This window comes from Ornithorhynchus anatinus, chromosome 1, assembly GCF_004115215.2.
Source record: "Ornithorhynchus anatinus isolate Pmale09 chromosome 1, mOrnAna1.pri.v4, whole genome shotgun sequence".
NCBI classification, from domain to species: domain Eukaryota; kingdom Metazoa; phylum Chordata; class Mammalia; order Monotremata; family Ornithorhynchidae; genus Ornithorhynchus; species Ornithorhynchus anatinus.
Genome location: NC_041728.1, coordinates 44,078,486 through 44,098,910, shown reverse-complemented (window position 1 = coordinate 44,098,910; position 20,425 = coordinate 44,078,486). Strand labels below are relative to the sequence as shown.

General features: G+C 43.6%; 1 protein-coding gene across 3 annotated transcripts in view; it reads left to right on the top strand.

Annotated features, from left to right (window-relative positions):
- CEP128 (centrosomal protein 128) overlaps positions 1 to 20,425 on the top strand; it is a 453,487-nt gene that overhangs the window by 17,163 nt on the left and 415,899 nt on the right. The window lies entirely within an intron of this gene.

Sequence of the window (20,425 nt, the reverse complement as noted above, 5' to 3'; positions counted from 1 at the left end):
AGTATGGAAACTTCGTTGCAGATAAATGTTCAGAGCTATGAAAAACCATTCTGCAGCTGCTCTAGGCCTATGTCTATAATGAATCCTAGATGGGATAAAATACTCTGTGGGAGTAAAGTAATGAACTCTCTGGGGAATGCATTTGCTTCAGAGTTCAGGATACATGTGAAATAGTTGGAAAACTTAGAATTTGCACAACACTTCATCCATTGTACTCTCTGGACTGTAAGCTCCTTGTGGTGAAGGCTTGTATCTTCCAACTCTTATTGTGTTGTTCATTCATTCATTCAATAGTATTTATTGAGCGCTTAGTATGTGCAGAGCACTGTACTAAGCACTTGGAATGAACAAGTCGGCAACAGATAGAGACAGTCCCTGCCGTTTGACGGGCTTACAGTCTAATCGGGGGAGACGGACAGACAAGAACAATGGCAATAAATAGAGTCAAGGCGAAGAACATCTAGTAAAAACAATGGCAACTAAATAGAATCAAGGCGATGTACATTTCATTAACAAAATAAATAGGGTAATGAAAATATATACAGTTGAGCGGACAAGTACAGTGCTGAGGGGATGGGAAGGGAGAGGGGGAGGAGCAGAGGGAAATGGGGGGAAAAGAGGGTTAAGCTGCAGAGAGGTGAAGGGGGGTGGTAGAGAGAGTACAGGGAGAAGGGGAGCTCAGTCTGGGAAGGCCTCTTGGAGGAGGTGAGTTTTAAGTAGGGTTTTGAAAAGGGAAAGAGAATCAGTTTGGCGGAGGTGAGGAGGGAGGGCGTTCCAGGACCGCGGGAGGACGTGGCCCAGGGGTCGATGGCGGGATAGGCGAGACCGAGGGACGGTGAGGAGGTGGGTGGCAGAGGAGCGGAGCGTGCGGGGTGGGCGGTAGAAAGAGAGAAGGGAGGAGAGGTAGGAAGGGGCAAGGTGATGGAGAGCCTTGAAGCCTAGAGTGAGGAGTTTTTGTTTGGAGCGGAGGTTGATAGGCAACCACTGGAGTTGTTTAAGAAGGTGAGTGACACGCCCAGGTCGTTTCTGCAGGAAGATGAGCCGGACAGTGGAGTGAAGAATAGACTGGAGCGGGGCGAGAGAGGAGGAAGGGAGGTCAGAGAGAAGGCTGACACAGTAGTCTAGCCGGGATATAACGAGAGCCCGTAGCAGTAAGGTAGCCGTTTGGGTGGAGAGGAAAGGGCGGATCTTGGCGATATTGTAGAGGTGAAACCGGCAGGTCTTGGTAACGGATAGGATGTGTGGGGTGAACGAGAGGGACGAGTCAAGGATGACACCGAGATTGCGGGCCTGCGGGACGGGAAGGATGGTCGTGCCATCCACGGTGATAGAGAAGTCTGGGAGCGGACCGGGCTTGGGAGGGAAGATGAGGAGCTCAGTCTTGCTCATGTTGAGTTTTAGGTGGCGGGCCGACATCCAGGTAGAGACATCCCGGAGGCAGGAGGAGATGCGAGCCTGAAGGGAGGGGGAGAGGACAGGGGCGGAGATGTAGATCTGCATGTCATCTGCGTAGAGATGGTAGTCAAAGCCGTGAGAGCGAATGAGTTCACCGAGGGAGTGAGTGTAAATGGAGAACAGAAATCACTCTAGGCTTCAAGGCTCTACATCACCTTGCCCCTTCCTACCTCTCCTCCCTTCTCTCTTTCTACCACCCACCCCACGCTCCGCTCCTCTGCCGCCCACCTCCTCACTGTCCCTCGGTCTCGCCTATCCCGCCATCGACCCCTGGGCCACGTCCTCCTGCGGTCCTGGAACGCCCTCCCTCCTCACCTCCGCCAAACTGATTCTCTTCCCCTCTTCAAAACCCTACTTAAAACTCACCTCCTCCAAGAGGCCTTCCCAGACTGAGCTCCCTTCTCCCTCTACTCCCTCTACCACCCCCCCCTTCACCTCTCCGCAGCTAAACCCTCTTTTCCCCCTTTCCCTCTGCTCCTCCACCTCTCCCTTCCTCTCCCCACAGCACTGTACTCGTCCGCTCAACTGTATATATTTCCATTACCCTATTTATTTTGTTAATGAATTGTACATCGCCTTGATTCTATTTAGTTGCCATTGTTTTTACGAGATGTTCTTCGCCTTGACTCTATTTATTGCCATTGTTCTTGTCTGTCCATCTCCCCCGATTAGACTGTAAGCCCGTCAAACGGCAGGGACTGTCTCTATCTGTTGCCGACTTGTTCATCCCAAGCGCTTAGTACAGTGCTCTGCATATAGTAAGCGCTCAATAAATACTATTGAATGGATGAATGAATGAAAGAGGGCCAAGACCTGACCCTTGAGGAACTCCAACAGTTAAAGGATGGGAGGGGGAGGAGGCGCCAGCGAAGGAGACCGAGAATGACCGGCCAGAGAGGTAAGAGGAGAACCAGGAGAGGACGGAGTCCGTGAAGCCAAGATGAGATAAGGTATGGAGGAGGAGGGGATGGTCGACAGTGTAAAAGGCAGCAGAGAGGTCAAGGAGGATCAGAATGAAGTAGGAGCCATTGGATTTGGCAAGAAGGAGGTCATGGATTACCTTAGAGAGAGCAGTCTCGGTAGAGTGGAGGGGATGGAAGCCAGATTGGAGGGGGTCTAGGAGAGAATGGGAGTTAAGGAATTCTGAGCATCGATTGTAGATGATTCGTTCTAGGATTTTGGAAAGGAAGGGTAGTAGGGAGATTGGGCGATAACTGGAGGGGGAAGTGGGGTCAAGAGCGGGTTTTTTTAGGATGGGGGAGACGTAGGCATGTTTGAAGGCAGCAGGGAAGGAGCCATTGGAGATTGAGTGGTTAAAAATAGAAGTTAAGGAAGGGAGGAGGGCAGGGGCGATGGTTTTAATAAGGTGAGAGGGAATGGGGTCCGAGGCACAGGTGGAGGGGGTGGCACTTGCGAGGAGGGAGGAGATCTCCTCTGAGGATACTGCAGGGAAGGATGGGAAAGTAGGGGAGAAGGTTGGTGGGGGGGAGGGGAGAGGCGGAGGGGTGACTTTGGGGAGCTCAGACCTGATTGTGTTGATTTTCGTGAGGAAATAGGTGGCCAGATCATTGAGGGTGAGAGATGGGGGAGGGGGAGGAACAGGGGGCCTAAGGAGAGAGTTAAAGGTCCGGAACAATCAGCCGGGGTGACGGGCATGGGTGTTGATGAGGGAGGAGAAGAAGTTTTGCCTGGCGGAGGAGAGGGCAGAGTTAAGGCAGGAAAGGATAAATTTGAAGTGTGTGAGGTAGGCTTCGTGCTTGGACTTTAGCCAGCAGCGCTCAGCAGCTCGAGCATAGGAGCGTAGGAGGCGGACGGAGGAGGTGATCCGGGGCTGTGGGTTAGTGGAGCAAGAGCGGCGGAGGGAAAGGGGGGCGAGAGAGTCGAGATGAGTAGAGAGGGTGGAGTTGAGAGCGGAGACCTGATCATCGAGAGTGGGAAGTGAGGACAGGGTGGCAAGGTGAGGAGAGATGCTATTGGAAAGACGGATGGATCGAGAGAGCGGCGGTCTCTGTGGGGCAGTAGCGAAGATTTGCAGGGGGAGGGAGTGTGAGAGATGAGGCAGGTGAGAAGGTTTTGGTCAGAGAGAGGGATTTCAGAGTTAGTGAGGGAGGAGATAGTGCAGCGGTAGGAGATGACGAGATCCAGGGTGTGACCGAGTCGGCGAGTGGGCGCGATATGGTGGAGGAGGAGGTCGGCAGAGTCGAGGAGGGATAGCAGGCAGGCGGCAGAGGAGTTGTCGGGTACATCTATATGGATGTTGAAGTCTCTGAGGATCAGAGTGGGCAGAGAGAAGGAGAGAAGGAAGGTGAGAAAGGGGTCAAGGTGGTTGAAGAAGTCGGAGGTGGGACCGGGAGGGCGGTAGATGACAGCGACAAGTATCTGGAGGGGGTGGTAGAGGCGAATGATATGGGCTTCGAAGGAGGGGAAGGAGAGGGAGGGGGGAGGAGGGATAGTGCGGAAGCGGCAACGGGGTGAGAGGAGGAAGCCGACACCTCCTCCCTTACCGGTGCGTCTGGGGGAGTGGGAGAAGGAGAGGCCTCCGCTGGAGAGAGCGGCGGCGGAGACCGTGTCTTCGGGAGAGAGCCACGTTTCCAAAAGGGCGAGGAGGAGGAGAGCGGGAGAGGAAAAGGTCATGGACGAAAGGTAGCTTACCTGTAATAGAGTGGGAGTTCCAGAGGCCACACTTGAAAGTAGCTGTGGGTGCAAGGCGGGGGCGGGGAAGGGCGGGGGGAGGGGAGGGTTTGGATGGGAAGGAGGTGGCGGGGCCCTGGATGGGGAGAGGGGGATGAGGGGTAGCAGTGGGACAGGAGGACTGGGATGGGGTGTGGGTGGGGAGGAGAGAAGGGGGGAGGGGGTGAGGAGGGGTTTTGGTGGGGGTAAGAGTAGGGGGAGGGGGAAGAGGGGTAGCGCTGGTAAAGTGAGGTTCTAGGGCGGGGGAGGGGAGAGGGGAGGAGACAGAGGAGAGAGCGGGAAAGAGCTGAGCGAGAGAGGGGAAGGGGAGAATAGGAAGAGGCGGGAGGGAGGAGGGGGGGAGGAGGGACATGGCAAGGCCAGAGAGGTGGGTGGCAGCACTGACAACAATAAGCAGTAACAAACAAAATCGGTAATATAGCAACATGATACAGTATGATACAATACAGTAGTGTTAATATAGCAACATGATACAGTATGATACAATATAGTAGTGATAATAAGCAGGCGATGACCAGAGCCGGGGGTAGGCTTGATTAAGGGGTGACCTGATCAAACTCCAAGTCAGGCGGCTGGTGAGGCCAGAGAGGTGGGTGGCAGCACTGACGACAATAAACAATAACAAGCGAAATCGCTAATATAGCAACATGGTATAGTATGACACAATACAATAGTACAGTAAGACACAATACAATAGTGTTAATAAGCAGGCGATGACCAGGGTTGGGGGACGAGCCGACCCTACCTGATCAGACTCAGAGTCAAGCGGCCAGCGGCCGAGAGAGTCCCAGAGCTCGTGACCAAATGCCCCTGTGGGGCGGGGGGGCCCTGAGGTTGTTCAGGATGGGTTGCGGCTGTAGGCGGCGGCTAAGGTAAGGTAACATGGTGAGAACAAGGACATCGTCGCCGGGGGCGGGGGAGATGAATCACCTCAAGGGGGAAGAGGGAGTGAGGGCTTCCCAAAATGGCCACCTCAGGCGGGGTGGGGGGCTTACCAAAATGGCCGCCTCGGGCGGAGTGGGGGAGCAGTTGGGGAGCACAATGTCCCTGGGCCCGAGCAGGGGGACACAATGTCCCCAGAGGACACAATGTCCCTAGGGCCGAGCAGGGGAGCACAATGTCCCCAGGGTCGAGAAGGGGAGCGCAATGTCCCCGGGCCCGAGCGGGGGGCGGGTGGAATGGGAGCTGGTGGCTGGGGGTCTCCCAAGCACTTAGTACAGTGATCATAACCAGTGCTGAACTGGGATGGAATGGGGCTTTGGGCTATTTCCACACAGTCTCAGCACACACTCTTCATGACCTACTTACAATGCTGGACCCTCTGAGCTTTTCTAGTCTTGTCAGAAGACAGCTGAAACTGTCTCCAACTTCCCTGTTTGGGATTAGAGATGAAATGCAGTGCTCTGGATAAGATGATGGTGTTGGTATTGAATTGAGACTTTGACATTTCCTGATTCTCGCTGACTGCTTAAATCAGCCTAAAACTTTTCAGGTGGCATAGCAATTTAAGTGACTGAAAATTTCAAGGTCTGGCTCAAATATCTAGGCAAGATTTTGTAATTTGGATAAATGGCATCTAATCAACAGCTATGACTGTCTGGTAAAACTGAAAAGTATTATCTAAACCCTACTGACTTTGGTTTCAATATTATGTATATTGTGTATTTGTCTTTTTATATTCTGTTAGTATTTTATTGTTTCATTGCTCCTGCCGTCTGTTCCTCTCCCTCACTTATAGTAATAATAATAATAATAATGATGGTATTTGTTAAGTGCTTACTTTGTGCCAAGCACTGTTCTAAGCGTTGATAATGATGGTATTTGTTAAGCACTTTATGTGTGAAGCACTGTTCTAAGCTCTGGGGGGGATGAAAGGTTGTCCCACTTGGGGCTCACAGTCTTAATCCCCATTTGGCATATGAGGTAACTGAGGCACAGAGAAATTAAGTGACTTGTCCAAAGTCACAGTTGACAAGTGGCGGAGCTGGGATTAGAACCCATGACTTCTGGCTCCCAAGCCTGGGCTCTTTCCACTGAGCCAAGCTATAGTTTGTTGAGTCCCTTGAGGGACAGGGTCTATGTCTAATTCCAACCTGTGTGCCCTTTCCCAGCACTTAAAATCAATCGGTGCTATTTATGTCTGCAAATGATTTGGGAGAATATACTAAAGTAGAGTTGGTTGACCTGAATCCTGCCCACAAGGATTTTACTGTTTAGTAGAGTGCTCTGCACACTAAGTGCTTAAAAAATATCGTTACTACTATCTTCCATATGTTTATCTTGTTCCCAGATCTTATTTAGTCAAGAAACTAGTTGATTATAAAGGCTACTTTTCATTTAATTAAGCACCTATACACTAGACTATGTGTAGCAAAGAAGCCAAAGACGAGATGGTTCCTAATCTGCAGTGAGTTCTAAGGCCACAAATCTTGTCAGAAGTGAGGTGTTCTGTCAATTGACTCTACTGCATATTTCCTATGCTTAAGTGGGCTTGGGTTGTTTCTTATAATGGAAAATATAATTGCTTGTTTTTACAATTTATGCTCAACTGGGTTGTAAGATGAGCAATAGTAGCCACATTTTCCTAGGCAATCACAAAGCTATTTTAGAGATTGTTCACTTGTTGATATAATGTTATCTGTCTTCTGTTATGGGTCATCACACCTCCATGTAGATGCTCATGTTCATGACCCCCTTTTTTAATCAGTAATATTGCTTTTGTGGATTATCTGGCCATATTTGATTCCAACAGTCAGAGTCTTTTGCTGATCTATGGGAGGGTTTTTTGTTTTTTTTTTGCTTTTTTTAAAGCGCATACTCCTTCTCTGCCTATCCTTCCTCAGCTCTTTTTAAATTTTAGTTATAGAAATACTTCCTTCTGCTTTTATAACTCCCCTCTCCCCTGGAATGAAGGGAAAATGTGCTTTCATTAGCTTTAGGCATTATGTGATCTCACAGTTAGAGGCCAGACTCCACCAATTCATCTTCATAATGGGAGCTATTTAAGTACACTTGTAAATAGGTCCTGAAACTGAAAGAAGATTATTTTGCTGTGGATAAAAGACTAAATAATTGATTGCAAAAGTAAAATGCTATATAAATGCTAAATAGCAACTCAACTTTGTAGAAGCTGTTGGTTATATATATATAATATGTATTTGGGAAAATAAGAATTTAAGATCAGCTCTTCAGTATCTCTGTTTGCACAGTTTCCTTGGAGGGAAAAATATTTGGACTTTATTGGATCAGTTATGCTGTCAGTATGAGAGGTACCAAGGGAACAAACTGTGAATGCAGCATAATTGAATGCCACAATATGAAGGCTTCCCCACATGCACCAGAAACTGTTTTCTTGTCCTCTTCTACAGTTCCTCCTTCATGGCTTAGGAACTTGGGGAGTTGTTCCTTGAAAAGCGGTGTTAACTACTGCGTTTCACTTCCGCTTTCGCTATTTGCTCCAAATTGATCTCTGTTGAGTGCTGCAAATTGGTTTGCATCAAGGAAGTCTGGATTGCAAGGGCCTCTTGCATTCTTATTTTCCTCAAGGGCTGTACGCTCTGTTGGTATTGTGGTTTGTAATAGGTAATGTCTACATACCTCATTTTTTGTGATGTGCCTTTTCATGACCTTCCTTTTGGTGGGAATGATTTCTTTCTCCCCCATCCTTTCTGCTCCTTTTGAATACCATTTGAATTGCTCCTTTTAAATACCATTGATTGATTGATTGAATTGCATTGCCTTTTGCCCACTTTTTGCTTTTTGACACTACTTTCCTGATAAATGTTCATTTCTCTTCAACAACAGACTCCACTGAAAAATGCGTATTTAGTTTTAATAGGATGACCTAAGAAATGACTCCTTTAAAATGTGAGCTCTACCCAGCATCTTTTTTTTGCAGGAGTCCCCTTATAGGCCATTAAAAAAAATTGGTATTTAAGTACTCTGTGTTAACCACTGTGCTATACTGGGGGGTTGATCAAGTTGGTCACAGTCCCTGGCCCATATGGGGCTCACAGTCCAAGTTGGAGGGAGGAGGATTTAATCCTGATTTTACAGCTGCGGTAAGTGAAGCACAGAGAAGTGAAGTGACTTTCCCAAGATCCTCCAGCAAGCAATTGGCAAAGCTCAGATTAGAACCCAGGGTCTCTGACTGAAAGAGCAAGGGCTTGGGAGTCAAAGGTTGTGGGTTCTAATCTCGATTCTGCCATTTATCAGCTGTGTGACCTTGGACAAGTCACTTCACTTCTCTGGACCTCAGTTACTTCATCTGTAAAATGGGGATTAAGACTGTGAGCCCCATGTGGGACAACCTGATAACCTTGTATCTACCCCTGCGCTTAGAGCAGTGCTTGGCACATAGTAAGCACTTAACAAATACCATCGTCATTATAATTATTATTACCACTTGGCCATGCTGGAATGTGCCTACTAACTCTGTTATATTGTACTTTCCAAGTGCTTAGTACAATGCTGTGCACAGAATAAGTGCTTAAATACCACTGCCTTACAATTGTTAAGCATCACAACCATGCCATGTACTCTATGACTCCCTTAAAGATCATGTTTTTCTTGTGAAAGTTTGCCTAGAAAATGAGCAACACAGTGTTATTCCTCTGGCAAACTGAAAGTTTTTTCTTTTATTATACCAACCTTTTGCTAGGGGCCTAGGAAGAGGCAAAATTCACCTCTTTCTTTTTTGATTCCAGTTTGTGACTGTTTTTGCTTATGCGTGTATAGATTTATGACTCCTCTTTTTACCATTTACATCTTTGTGAAAATGCAGGCAAGGTAGCAAATTCATTCAATTGTACTTATTGAGTGCTTACTGTGTGCAAAGCACTGTAATGATGATATTTGTTAAGTGCTTACTATGTGCCAGGCACTGTACAAAACATTGGGGTGGATAAAAGAAAATCAAGTTGGACACAGTCCCTGTCCCATGTGGGGCTCACATTCTCAAGCCCCATTTTCCAGATAAGGTAACTGAGGTCCAATGAAGTGACTTACCCAAGGTCACATAGTAGACAAGAGCTGGGGCCAGGGTTAGAATCCATGACCTACTGTACTAAATGCTTGGGAGAGTACAGTATAACAATAAACAGACATATTCCCTGCCACAGTGAGCTTACAGTCTAGTCGGGGAGCAAATGAGAAATTCCTTCTGGAAGAATAAATCTTTCATGGAATAGGCCTGATCTTGTATGATATATTAAACTAAGGATTGTCAGACTTTGTTATTGTCAAAAGAAATTCTCCTTTTACTCTATCAATTTGTATTTCTGCTTAACTTGTGGCTGTTTTTCTGTCCCTTGAGGCCACTGCTATTCCCTGTATATTCCCTCCTTTCTCCCATTTGCACCCTTTTCTACTTATGCACTCAGATCTGTGCCCTTTATGAACTTGATATTCACCTCACTCCCAGACACACACTCATAGACACATAGTCTCCCATTCTCCCACCAGTAACTTATTTTACTGGTATCTCTTCCTTGTTAGGCTGTAAACTCCTTGTGGGCAATGAACATGTCTACCAACTTAGCTGAATTGTTCTTTGCCAAGCGTCTAGCACTATGTCCAGCACACAGCGCTCAGTAAATGCTGTGGGTTGATTGAACTGGTCATTGTTTCTTTTTTATGGTATTTTAAGTGCTTACTATGTGCCAAACACTGTACTAAGCGCTGGGGTAGATACAAGCTAGTCCGGTGGGTTACAGTCCATGTCCCAGTTGGGACTCACAGTCTTAATCCCCATTTTATAGATGAGGGAACTGAGGCACTGAGAAGTGAAGTGACTTGCTAAGGTCACACAGAAGACAAATGACAGAGCTGAGATGAGAACTCAGGTCCTTCTGACTCTGACTCGTGTTCTATCCACACTAGGTCACGCTGCATCACAGAACCCACAGAAATATATGGCTGCGGTTCAGTAGGTTCCCTGCTCTTCCTGGGATTTCAGTGGCTCATTCTCCCCAAACATCTGGCTCCCAGCTATGTCTGTGACTCATGTGAATTCTGTAAAGTGGAGGGTTTTACTAAAACAGCAACCACTGACTGGTGACTGGGCTGCTGGGGGCAGTTAGTACTGATTGTCAAGGGGTGTGGCAAAGAGATGAGTGGCAGGCGAGCTGAGATAATTTGTCCATTGTTCAGACCCTTTAGACAAAAATGCCCAAAAGATGGTTGTGTGACCTGCCAGGGGCAGAGCATTTTATTAGGCCAAGGTAAGTAGAATGATAATTGGACACCGTCCCAGTGATCAATACATTCTCCATCTAAAGTGGGGAAAAAATAGATGGGGAGAAATTAAAGGTAGCCAGCTTTCAAAAAATATTTTGAAACCCCATAAGAACCCACAACAGTGTGGCCTAGTGGCATAGAGAAGCAGTATGGCTCAGTGGAAAGAGCCTGGGCTTCGGAGTCAGAGGACATGGGTTCGACTCCCAGCTCTGCCACTAGTCAGCTATGTGACTGTGGGCAAGTCATTTAATTTCTCTGTGCCTCAGTTACCTCATCTGTAAAATGGGGATTAACTGTGAGCCTCACGTGGGACAACCTGATGACCCTGTATCTACCCCAGTGCTTAGAACAGTGTTCTGCACATAGTAAGCGCTTAATAAATACCAACATTAAATAATAAGTAAATACCAACATTAAAGAGGACAGGCCTGGGAGTCAGAAGGAACTGAGTTCTAATTCCGGCTCCACCACTTGTCTGCTGTGACCTTGGGTAAATCACTTAACTTCCCTGTGCCTCGATTCCCTCATCTATAAAATGGGGATTAAGACTGTTAGTCCCATGTGGGACAGGGACTGCGTCCAATCTGATTAATTTGTGTATACTTCAGCGCCCAGTACTGTGCCTGGCACATAGTAAGCACTTAATAGATACCAAAGAAAAACTAAACATAAGCACAAATGTAAATGGAAAATATAGTCCTTTATGGTCAATTCTGAATTCCAAGATACTGTTGCAACTTTTTAAATGTGTTAAAGCAGGATTTTCCTTTATGCCTCTTGTGACTGTGTAGGTCTCATTTTTTTCTAGGCTGGCTGTGGGAGAAAGGTCTCTGTCTGCCCCCATAGAACCAGGTCCTCCAATGACAGGGGAGATCCTGGGTCATGTTACTGTCTTTTTTTTCCCCCTTCATGTTCTTTGTGCCAAAATGCTTGAGTCATGTGGGTAATTCCCCATTTATATCAACCTAAGCTATGGTGGCCTTCAGGAGTAACTCCAAGTATTAAAAGCAGACATCTACGTCCTATTAAAAGCCTGGGATACATTGAAATTAATGTAATATTTATATCCTAGCACTGCCCATTGCTTCAAATTACCTGATAAAATGGTAAAGTCAGCCTCCACATTATGTGAAGTGATTTTTGCATAGAAATGCATGAAAGGCAGAGGAATAGACTGTTTTTAGCTATAAGCACTCTCTACCCAATGGAAAAGGTATATCAATAACAATGATAATAGTATTTAAATGCGTAGAATGTGCCAAGCACTGTAGTAGGTGCTAGGTTAGGTCCAAGATCATCAGATCAGCTATGCAGCAAGAAGCAGTGTGACGTAGTGGATAGTGCACAGACCTGGGAGTCACAAGTACCAGAGTTCTAATCCCGGCTATGCTACTTGCCTGCTGCTCTGTGACCTTGGGCAAATCACTTAACTTCTCTGTGCTTCACTTATCTCATCTATAAAATGGGAATTAATACTGTGAGCCCCATGTGGGACATGAATTATAGCCAACCTGATTAGCTTGTACCTACCCCAGCGCCTAGTACAGTGCCTGGCAAATAGAAAGCACTTTACCAATAATAATAATAATAATGATAAAAATAGTCTCTGTCCCATGAGGGGGTCACAGTCTAAGTAGGAGGGAGACTGATATTTAATCCCCATTTTGCATATGAGGAAATTGAGGCAAAGGCAAGTTAAATGATTTGCCCAAGATCACACAGCAGGCAAGTGGTGAAGCTGATATTAGAATCCAAGTTCTCTGACTCCTTTATTGACCCAAGGGTTTGAGGGTTTCCAACAGTTTACCATATCTTTTCCCAAGCATGGAAAAGGTATTCAAATTTTATGTTATGTGAATTAAAAAAAAAAAAGCAAACAATTTCAGTGTCAGGAACTTAAAAAAAAATGACCGTATATATATATATATATATATATAATATATATATATATATATATACCCCCAGCTATTTCCTAAAAATCTACTGTGATTCCATCAATCCTTCTAGAAGTATTTGAGACAAACTGGTTGCAACATTATTTGAAAGAAATTACAGGCTTTGGAGTAACTCATAACTGGAGAGCTGAATCTTGTAGGAATTAACTTTAGATTTATATTTGGCATCCAGGATATATTTTGTTATCTACAAAGATTGAGAGCATTTTGGAAGCTACTGTTCTAGAACCAGCTTCTGGGTGTTTTCTGGGGCAGAGAATGAGTAGAGCAAAGAAATGGCAAGATTCTTATTGAATACACTAGCAGCTGCCCTCCTTTATATAGAGCAGATCAGACTATCAGTCAGCGGTATTTCCTGAGTGCTTACTGTGTGTGGAATATTGCATTTCCCCTCTAGACTGTAAACTTGTTGTGGACAGGGAATGTGCCTGTTTATTGTTATACTTTACTCTCCCAAGCACTTAGTACTGGGCTCTGTACACAGTGAGTGCTTAATAAACGTGATCGAATGAATGCATACTAAGTACTTGCGAGAGTACAATACAACAAAGTTGTAGGTTATCATCGTAACTACTGCTAGTATTTAGGTTCTTATCAGTCAGTCAGTGGTATGCTTTTGATATAGCCCTATCCAGGTTATCCTCAGAACAAAGAAAGATTAAACTGTTCATCAGCCACTTCATTCCGTGAAGAAGCCTTTCGGGCCTTCAAAGACATTATCCCGGCTCTGCCACGTGTCTGCTGTATGACCCTGGGGAAATCACTTCACTTCTCAGTGCCTCACTTACTTCATCTGTAAAATGGGGATTAAAACTGTGAGCCCCATGTGGGACATGGACAGTGTCCAACCTGATTAACTCATATCTACCCCAGTGCTTAGTACAGTGCTTGGCACATAGTAAACACCATTACAAAATGTACCTGAGAGTCTTGGTTGCGATTATTTCAATCATTCTGTTTAAAATTCTTCCATATTATAAAACCTGGCTGATAAGCCGCCAGTCTTTTTCAGAGCACTTAAAAATGGTATGTTTCTATCTCTAAAGGAACATTTTGTGCCCTTGCGTTAATGATAGAAAACTGAAATTCCCTCAAGGAATGAATATTAAACATAAAAATTAAATGCACTCTGCAAAGGCAATCTGGGCTGCTCATGAGGAGACAAAAGTGCCTAATGTTGGATGTTAAAACTATATATAGTACTCTTGATTCAAATTAGAAAACAAATTCATTTTAAAAGTAAAGATGGGCTGAAACCTAGTAATGTAGAATGAGACTTTAGAGAATGACCCTAATAGAGCACTTTTAATCTAATTAAATACTTTTGGTAGAGTTTCTCTTTTGAGCAGCTGGACAATGCCATCTGGAGTGTGAACTTCAGAGGAATTTTTTTTATCGTTAAGCTTTATGGTCTTGAGTACTTTCCACCCATGTAATGCGTGAAGTTATAGGCTTGAAGATGTATTCTTGGCGGATCTCTATCATGACATTCTCTATGTGGTCACTCTGGGTGTGGTAAGGTAGGGTGGGAAGAATCTTGAGTGTCATTTGCACTTACCCCCTCTATTCACCCCACCGTCCATCCACAGCACTTATGGACACATCCATAACTGATTTTTTTTTTTTTGATGTCTGTCTCCCCCTCTAGACTGTAAGCTCATTGTGGGCCGAGAACCTGTCTGCTAACTCTGTTTTATCATACTCTCCTAGGTGCTTAGTACAGTGTTCTCTCACAATAAGCACTCCATAAATATGATTGAGCCTTAGAACTTACTGGTTAGTCACCTTGTTCACCAGGGATGTTGAGACTCCTGTTTGCCTGCCCACAACTGAGGGTGATGTGGGGTTAGACCAGGGTTCTTTCTCACAGACTGGATTGTAAATCCACTAGTTATGGGCAGGGAATTTGTCTGCTAATTCTGTTGTATTGTATTCTCCAAGGACTTAATACAGTGCTATAGATGAATTAAGCACTCAATAAATACGATTGATTGAAGGAATAAGTTCCCAGAGGTCATCCATTCTTCTCTTAGAGGAAACACCTGACAGGGCTGTGTTTCTCTTTTTTTTGTTTTTGTTCACAAGTTCAGCCTAAAGTTTTAACACATTTTTAGTCAATACCTAGCTAAAACATAAGTAAACAAAGTCATTAACATCAAAGTTTTGGATAGTGCAATTTATGAGACTGAAAAAATAATCTAATGATAGTCAAATCTAATGAAGTCTAATGAAAGTGAAAATTTTAGACTGTAGACTCTAGACTTAAGCACCTTGTGGGCAGGGACGTGACTACAAACTGCCTTATATTCTCCCAAGCGCTTAGTAGAGAGCTCTATCTATAGTAAGTGTTCAATAAATGCACTTAAGTGGAGTTGCAATTTCTACAGTTGCACATGCTTGATAATCAAGGTTTTCTGTAATTGGGCCTGACAATCTGAAAACCCCTTTAGAGTTTCCCTTTGAATTCACTAGTTCTCCCTTTCAGTGGCCTTGCTGAAAGTGATAGTAGCAATCAGGTCATTCAAAGTACTTTTGCTATCAAGACACATATTTAATTAACCATGCTTATTTTGAGATCGTTAGATGTGTGTATTTTGGATGTCTCCTTTTAATACCCTTTTTATTTCATGTAAGTTTTAGCGTTCAGTGACCTTCAAAATATTCTGCTGTTTGAGGTGTTTTTGAATTACCTTAAAAATGATTGTGTGATTATTAAAGTGTGCCACAGTCAGCTCTCCCTTAATGCGTGTTTTCGTTTCAAACTTTGTTTAGAACGTTCTTAGGGCATGTTCTTGTGAGATTTTTGTATTGGTCTGGATAGAAAGTGAACTGTTGTCAGAAGGAATGTTATAGACAAACAAATGAGATGTAAAAACTATATTGCTGCACAGGTTTTTCAAAATGTGGGCTCTGTCAAGAATGTCACCTAGCATATGAAACACCTTACTAGAGTGTATGCAGAGACCGTATATGAAAACCGACAAACTTTTATTTTAATGAAACAAAGGTCTTTCATTATGGGGGAGGAGGTTTCTACATTTCAGGAAGGAAATTATGGATTTATGCTTCAATCCATCAGCCTATGGATGAAGATTTAGGCAAAACTACAGGAGTGGCTGAATTTTTTTTATGTAAATAGCAAACACTGTTGACTGCAGTTTTGCAACAGATGGAGTACAAAAAAAATCCTGCAAATCGTATTTTTTCCACTCTTGTTTGATTTCATAAGACATCAATTTTTTCTTTTAAGAGGTAAAATAGACTGCAAGAATCCAAAATATTGTCTGCAAATTAACTTTACATCCAATCTCTCTTGCTGTCTGCTGCCAGACCAAAATTGGCATAATGTGCAGAAACATGCAGTGAAGAAAGCCAAGGAAAATATATTTAAATAAACCAAGGTCCCCAAAGATGACACTGAGGTCAGGAGCAAGCATTTTGAAATAACTTCAAATCTTGCCTTTAAATGCTGTATGGCTCTAGATTCTTGTAAGCATAAGCTCTTTGCTTTCCTTATGTAAACATCATTGGGGTACTTTGAACTGAGTTGTGATTGGTCCTGTTTCAATTTATAAATGTCGATTTTTTTTATAACTTGTAGGTTGCAAATCTAAAATGCTTTAAGAAACTTGGCCCACATCATCACTGATGCTATCTATCCAAAGCTAGTGGAAAGTCTAAGTGTAGCGCTAGGATTCCCAATTTTCCCAGTTTCTAAATATTTAGAATTTAAATATTTTCCAGTTCTGTGCTTCATTATACCTAATATGGCTCCTAAGGTCGAGAGGTTGAATGAATATGATCTGCATTTAACTGCCTAAATTGTTTTTTTAAAAAAACATGCTATATTTAAGAAATGCTTTAGCACAGCATGGATAATTTTTGACCAAGGTTGCTGCTAATCGGTGTGTGTATTTGTAAGCTTGTTGTGGACAAGGGAATGAGTCTACCAACTCTGTTATATTGTACTCTGCAAAGTGCTTAGTACAGTGCTCTGCACACAGTAAGCACTCAATAAAATTGACTGATTACTGGGTGTAGTCATCCTGAATCTAAAATTTACCTTGTTGCCAAATTACTTGTTTTTGCAACCCTCTTTTAGGGAATTATGGTCAGGGAATGTGTCTGCTAATCAGGTTGTATTACACTCTCCCAAGTACTTAGTACAGTGCTCTGCACATGGTAAGCACTCAACAAATGCGATTGACTGATTTTAATTGCCTTTGTTTATAGGCCATTTCAATGTGATTTTTGTTTGTGTGATTTAATTACAAAGCCAGGCAAGTATTTTTTCCTGGTACAAAATGAGCTGGTAAGGAGCAGCGGGTATGATTAGTTTTTATAGTTTAAGATACCCTCATGATGTTTGAAGGAATATTCTGTGTTAGTGCTGTAAAATATTGTAGAACTTTAGTAATGACTGGATGAGGAGCTAGGGAGAAATTCTTCACTTTTGCCATCAACCATTGTGCCTCTTGGAGATTAGATGTAGGAAACTGTTTTGCATCTTATGAATAGATTTACCTTTATTTGGAAGTAGCTGAATTATCCCTGCTTGGTTTGGGGATAGAAGGAATGGGGCGGGGGTGGCATGGACGGCGGGGAGGATAGGGGAACTGAAGGGGACCAATTACTAAGTTGACATTATTTACACCATAGTGATTGATAAGCAGCAGTGGCAAAAATAGTAAGAATAGAATCTGCTGTCTTGTCTTATGCTGTTGAGTCGCCTCTGACCCATAGTGACACCATGGACATATCTCTCCCAGAATATTCTACCTGCATCTGCAATCATTCTGGTAGTGTATCCATAGAGTTTTCTTGGTAAAAAAAATAAGGACGTGGTTTACCATTGCCTCCTTCCGCGCATTCAGCTTGAGTCTCTACACTTGACTCTCTCCTGTGCCTCTACTGCCCGACACAGGTGAGTTTTTTCCTTGTAGCAAATTGCCTTCCACTGGCTAGTCACTACTCAAGCTAAGAATGGAATGGTTATGTCTCTGCTTGACTCTCCCTCCCGTAGTCGAAACTGGTAGAATACTGGAAACTCTCCAGGTGAGACCCTAAGATGGGGAGAAACTGCTGTACCCCTTTCTATTCTCTTTTGTAATTTGTGTGTTTAGCTCAGTCACCACAGCTGAAATCCAGGGAGGAGTTTGATAGTATATCAATCAGTCATTGGTATTTATTGAGCACTTATGTGCAGACCATTGGTATTTATTGAGCGCTTATGTGCAGAGCACTGTTCAGAACGCTTGGGAAACACAAGAGAATAGGCAGATATGTTCCCTGCTCATAATAAATTTACAGTCAATTGAGGCAACACAACCTAGTGTATAGAGCATGAGCCTGGGAATCAGAAGAACCTGGATTCTAATCCAGGCTCCTCCAAGTATCTGCTGGATGACCTTGATGAAGTTATTTCACTTTTCTGAGTCTGTTACCTCATCTGTAAAATGGTGATTAAGACTGTGAGTCCCCTGTTGAAGACTCTAAGTCCCAGGAGAGACATGGACTGTGTCATCCAACCCGATTAACTTGTATATACTCCAGTGCTTAGTGCCTGACCCATAGTAAACGCTTAACAAATATCATTAAAAACAATAAATCAGTGGTTGCGTAGTAGTAGTAGCAGAAGCATAGTAGTCTTTGTTGATATGGCCTCAAATGAGAACCTGATTCTGAACAGGCCTCCCAGAATTCTTGCTAGGACTCTGCAAGCATCACCATAACTTCTGCAGATTCAAGTCAGTCATTGCTGTTTCTGCCTTAGTGGCCAACATTGCATTTGCTTTAGTGATTGGGACAGAGTTTGGGAGATTCTGACCAAGTTATGCCATCATATATGTTTATTTTCTTTTCACTTTTCTCTCCCATTTTTGACATTTCTACTGCAATTGGATGAAATAAACTCACTGGCCCTCCTAAAACTTGGTCCTTGGTTGCTTCCTCCTCTTCAAATTTCAATTCAGATAAAACCTCTCCTCTCACCGTAATGCAACTTCATTTCCTCCAAGGATGTAAGGTGTTTTTAACTTCACTGAAACAAAGTTGAACACAGAGCATCTTCTCATTGTTGTCTTGCTACTGACACTTGCTGTCGTGGGCTTGTTGTTAGAGAATAATTTTTATGTAGAAAAGTGCCTTTTATGGTCTGAATCTCATGAGTCATACCCAATATCTAGCACCAATTTGATTGTAGCAGGTATTGATTAGGCTGAATCCTAGGACAATGAGAAGCTCACTATCTCCCTTCCTCCCGAAGAAGATGCCACTTGGTGCCAATACAGTCTCAAACAGAAACTCTTTTGCTTTTCTGGGCTGCATTGTTTTTAAGAGTTATCAACCCCCCTAATCATTACTATTGGGTTTTGTGAAACATTTGCAGCCTCTGCTAAATTGCTTCATGGGCTTTGGACAAACTATTTTCCTCCTCTCTGACTCAGGCTTAAGATTTTAAGGTGAGAGAAAATATTTCAGACAGAGCATGACAATGGGGTTTTTGTTGTACAGTTATGGCTATTTATATTTCTGTGCAAAGGAAATGACAAGGCCATTAGTATTGTTTTAATCAGTAGTAATTATTAAGCACCTAATCTTGGCAGAGAATTGTTCTAAGTGGTTGGGAGAATTCAATTGAGTTAGTAGACATGGTTTCTGCCCTCAAGGAATTCATGTTTCTCATATTCACTTCAAGAGCTCAGTATAGTGCTCTGGACACAGTAAGCACTCAGTACATACCTTTGATTATGAAAGACGATAAATTATATTGCCTTCTTATTGTAAGGTCCAGTGAGGAAGAACAAAATGCCCCAGTGAAAATTTGGGTGTCCATTTGATAAACTCAAGAATGCTTAATTAGTTGGATTACCTTGGTCTTCACCAATTTCAAGTCAGCTTCTAGGCAATGCCCCAAGTAGAAAGCTAGGAGCTACAGCCATAGGAGCTGCCTTTGGACCATATCAACCTCGCATGGGCTGGGTGGGATGGAGCAGGGGACGTGGAAGGACACTTACCTGACCCAATGTACCTGTGTAACTGAGGCAATTTACCAAGAGGACCCAGCTGAAGCCCAGAATTGCTGCCAGCACCATGCCTCCTTTTCCTTTCTCATTCCTCTATCCATCAATGAATAAGTGGTATTTATTGAGCGCTTACTGTGTGCAGAGCACTATACTAACCAATTTAGAAAGTACAATACAATAGAGTTGGTAGATACCATACCAGCCTACAAGAAGCTTACAGTCTATTGGGTAGGAGACACATCCAAATCGATGACAGAGTGGGGGAATAGCAGCATATAAGGATATATTCATATGTTCAGAAGTGCTTAACAAATATCATCATTATTATTATTATTATTGTAAGAGCTGTTGGGCTGGAGGGCAGGGAGAATATCAAGTGCTTAAGGGGTTCAAGGCTAAGTGCAGAGGTGACATAGAAGGGAGGACACACAGGGGAAATGAGGGCTTAGGGGAGACCTCCCCCTGCCTTCCTCCCCCCAGGTGAGAAGAAAGATAGATGAGGGGTAAGAGGGGAGAGTGGTGGTGCCCCATCTCTTCCACCAAACCAACTCAGACCTAAGAGCCTGAATCTTGAAGTTCCAGGTTCATTACCTGAATCCTGAAGTTCCAGGTTCATTATTTGAATGGTTACAATATGCCAGTTGCCATTCAGAAACAATTAATTTTCCTTGTACACTATTGTTATCAGCATCATTACATAGCTCTATAGAGTTTGGGAGGTAATACATAGTTGGGAAATTACCTGCTCCCTGCTCCCGTAGGTTTAGAGCCAAAAGCATGCAACCAGGTTTTTATTCTAAGTACCTAGAATGGCAACAAATAAGGCAAATAACACTCGTTGAAGGAAAAAAAAATACCCTTCTGAACAACATTCAGATTGAAAATATTTACTGGTCATTTGTCCCGATTTTGGATTTTCAGTATTCCCTTGTCACTATACTAATATTTCATTGAATAACTTGAATTTGAAAACCTTTCTGTGGTTCATTTTGTCCCAAATGATAGAAATGTGTATCAATATGTTTTTAACCCTTTCTCATTATCCTAATCCTTCTGTACTTG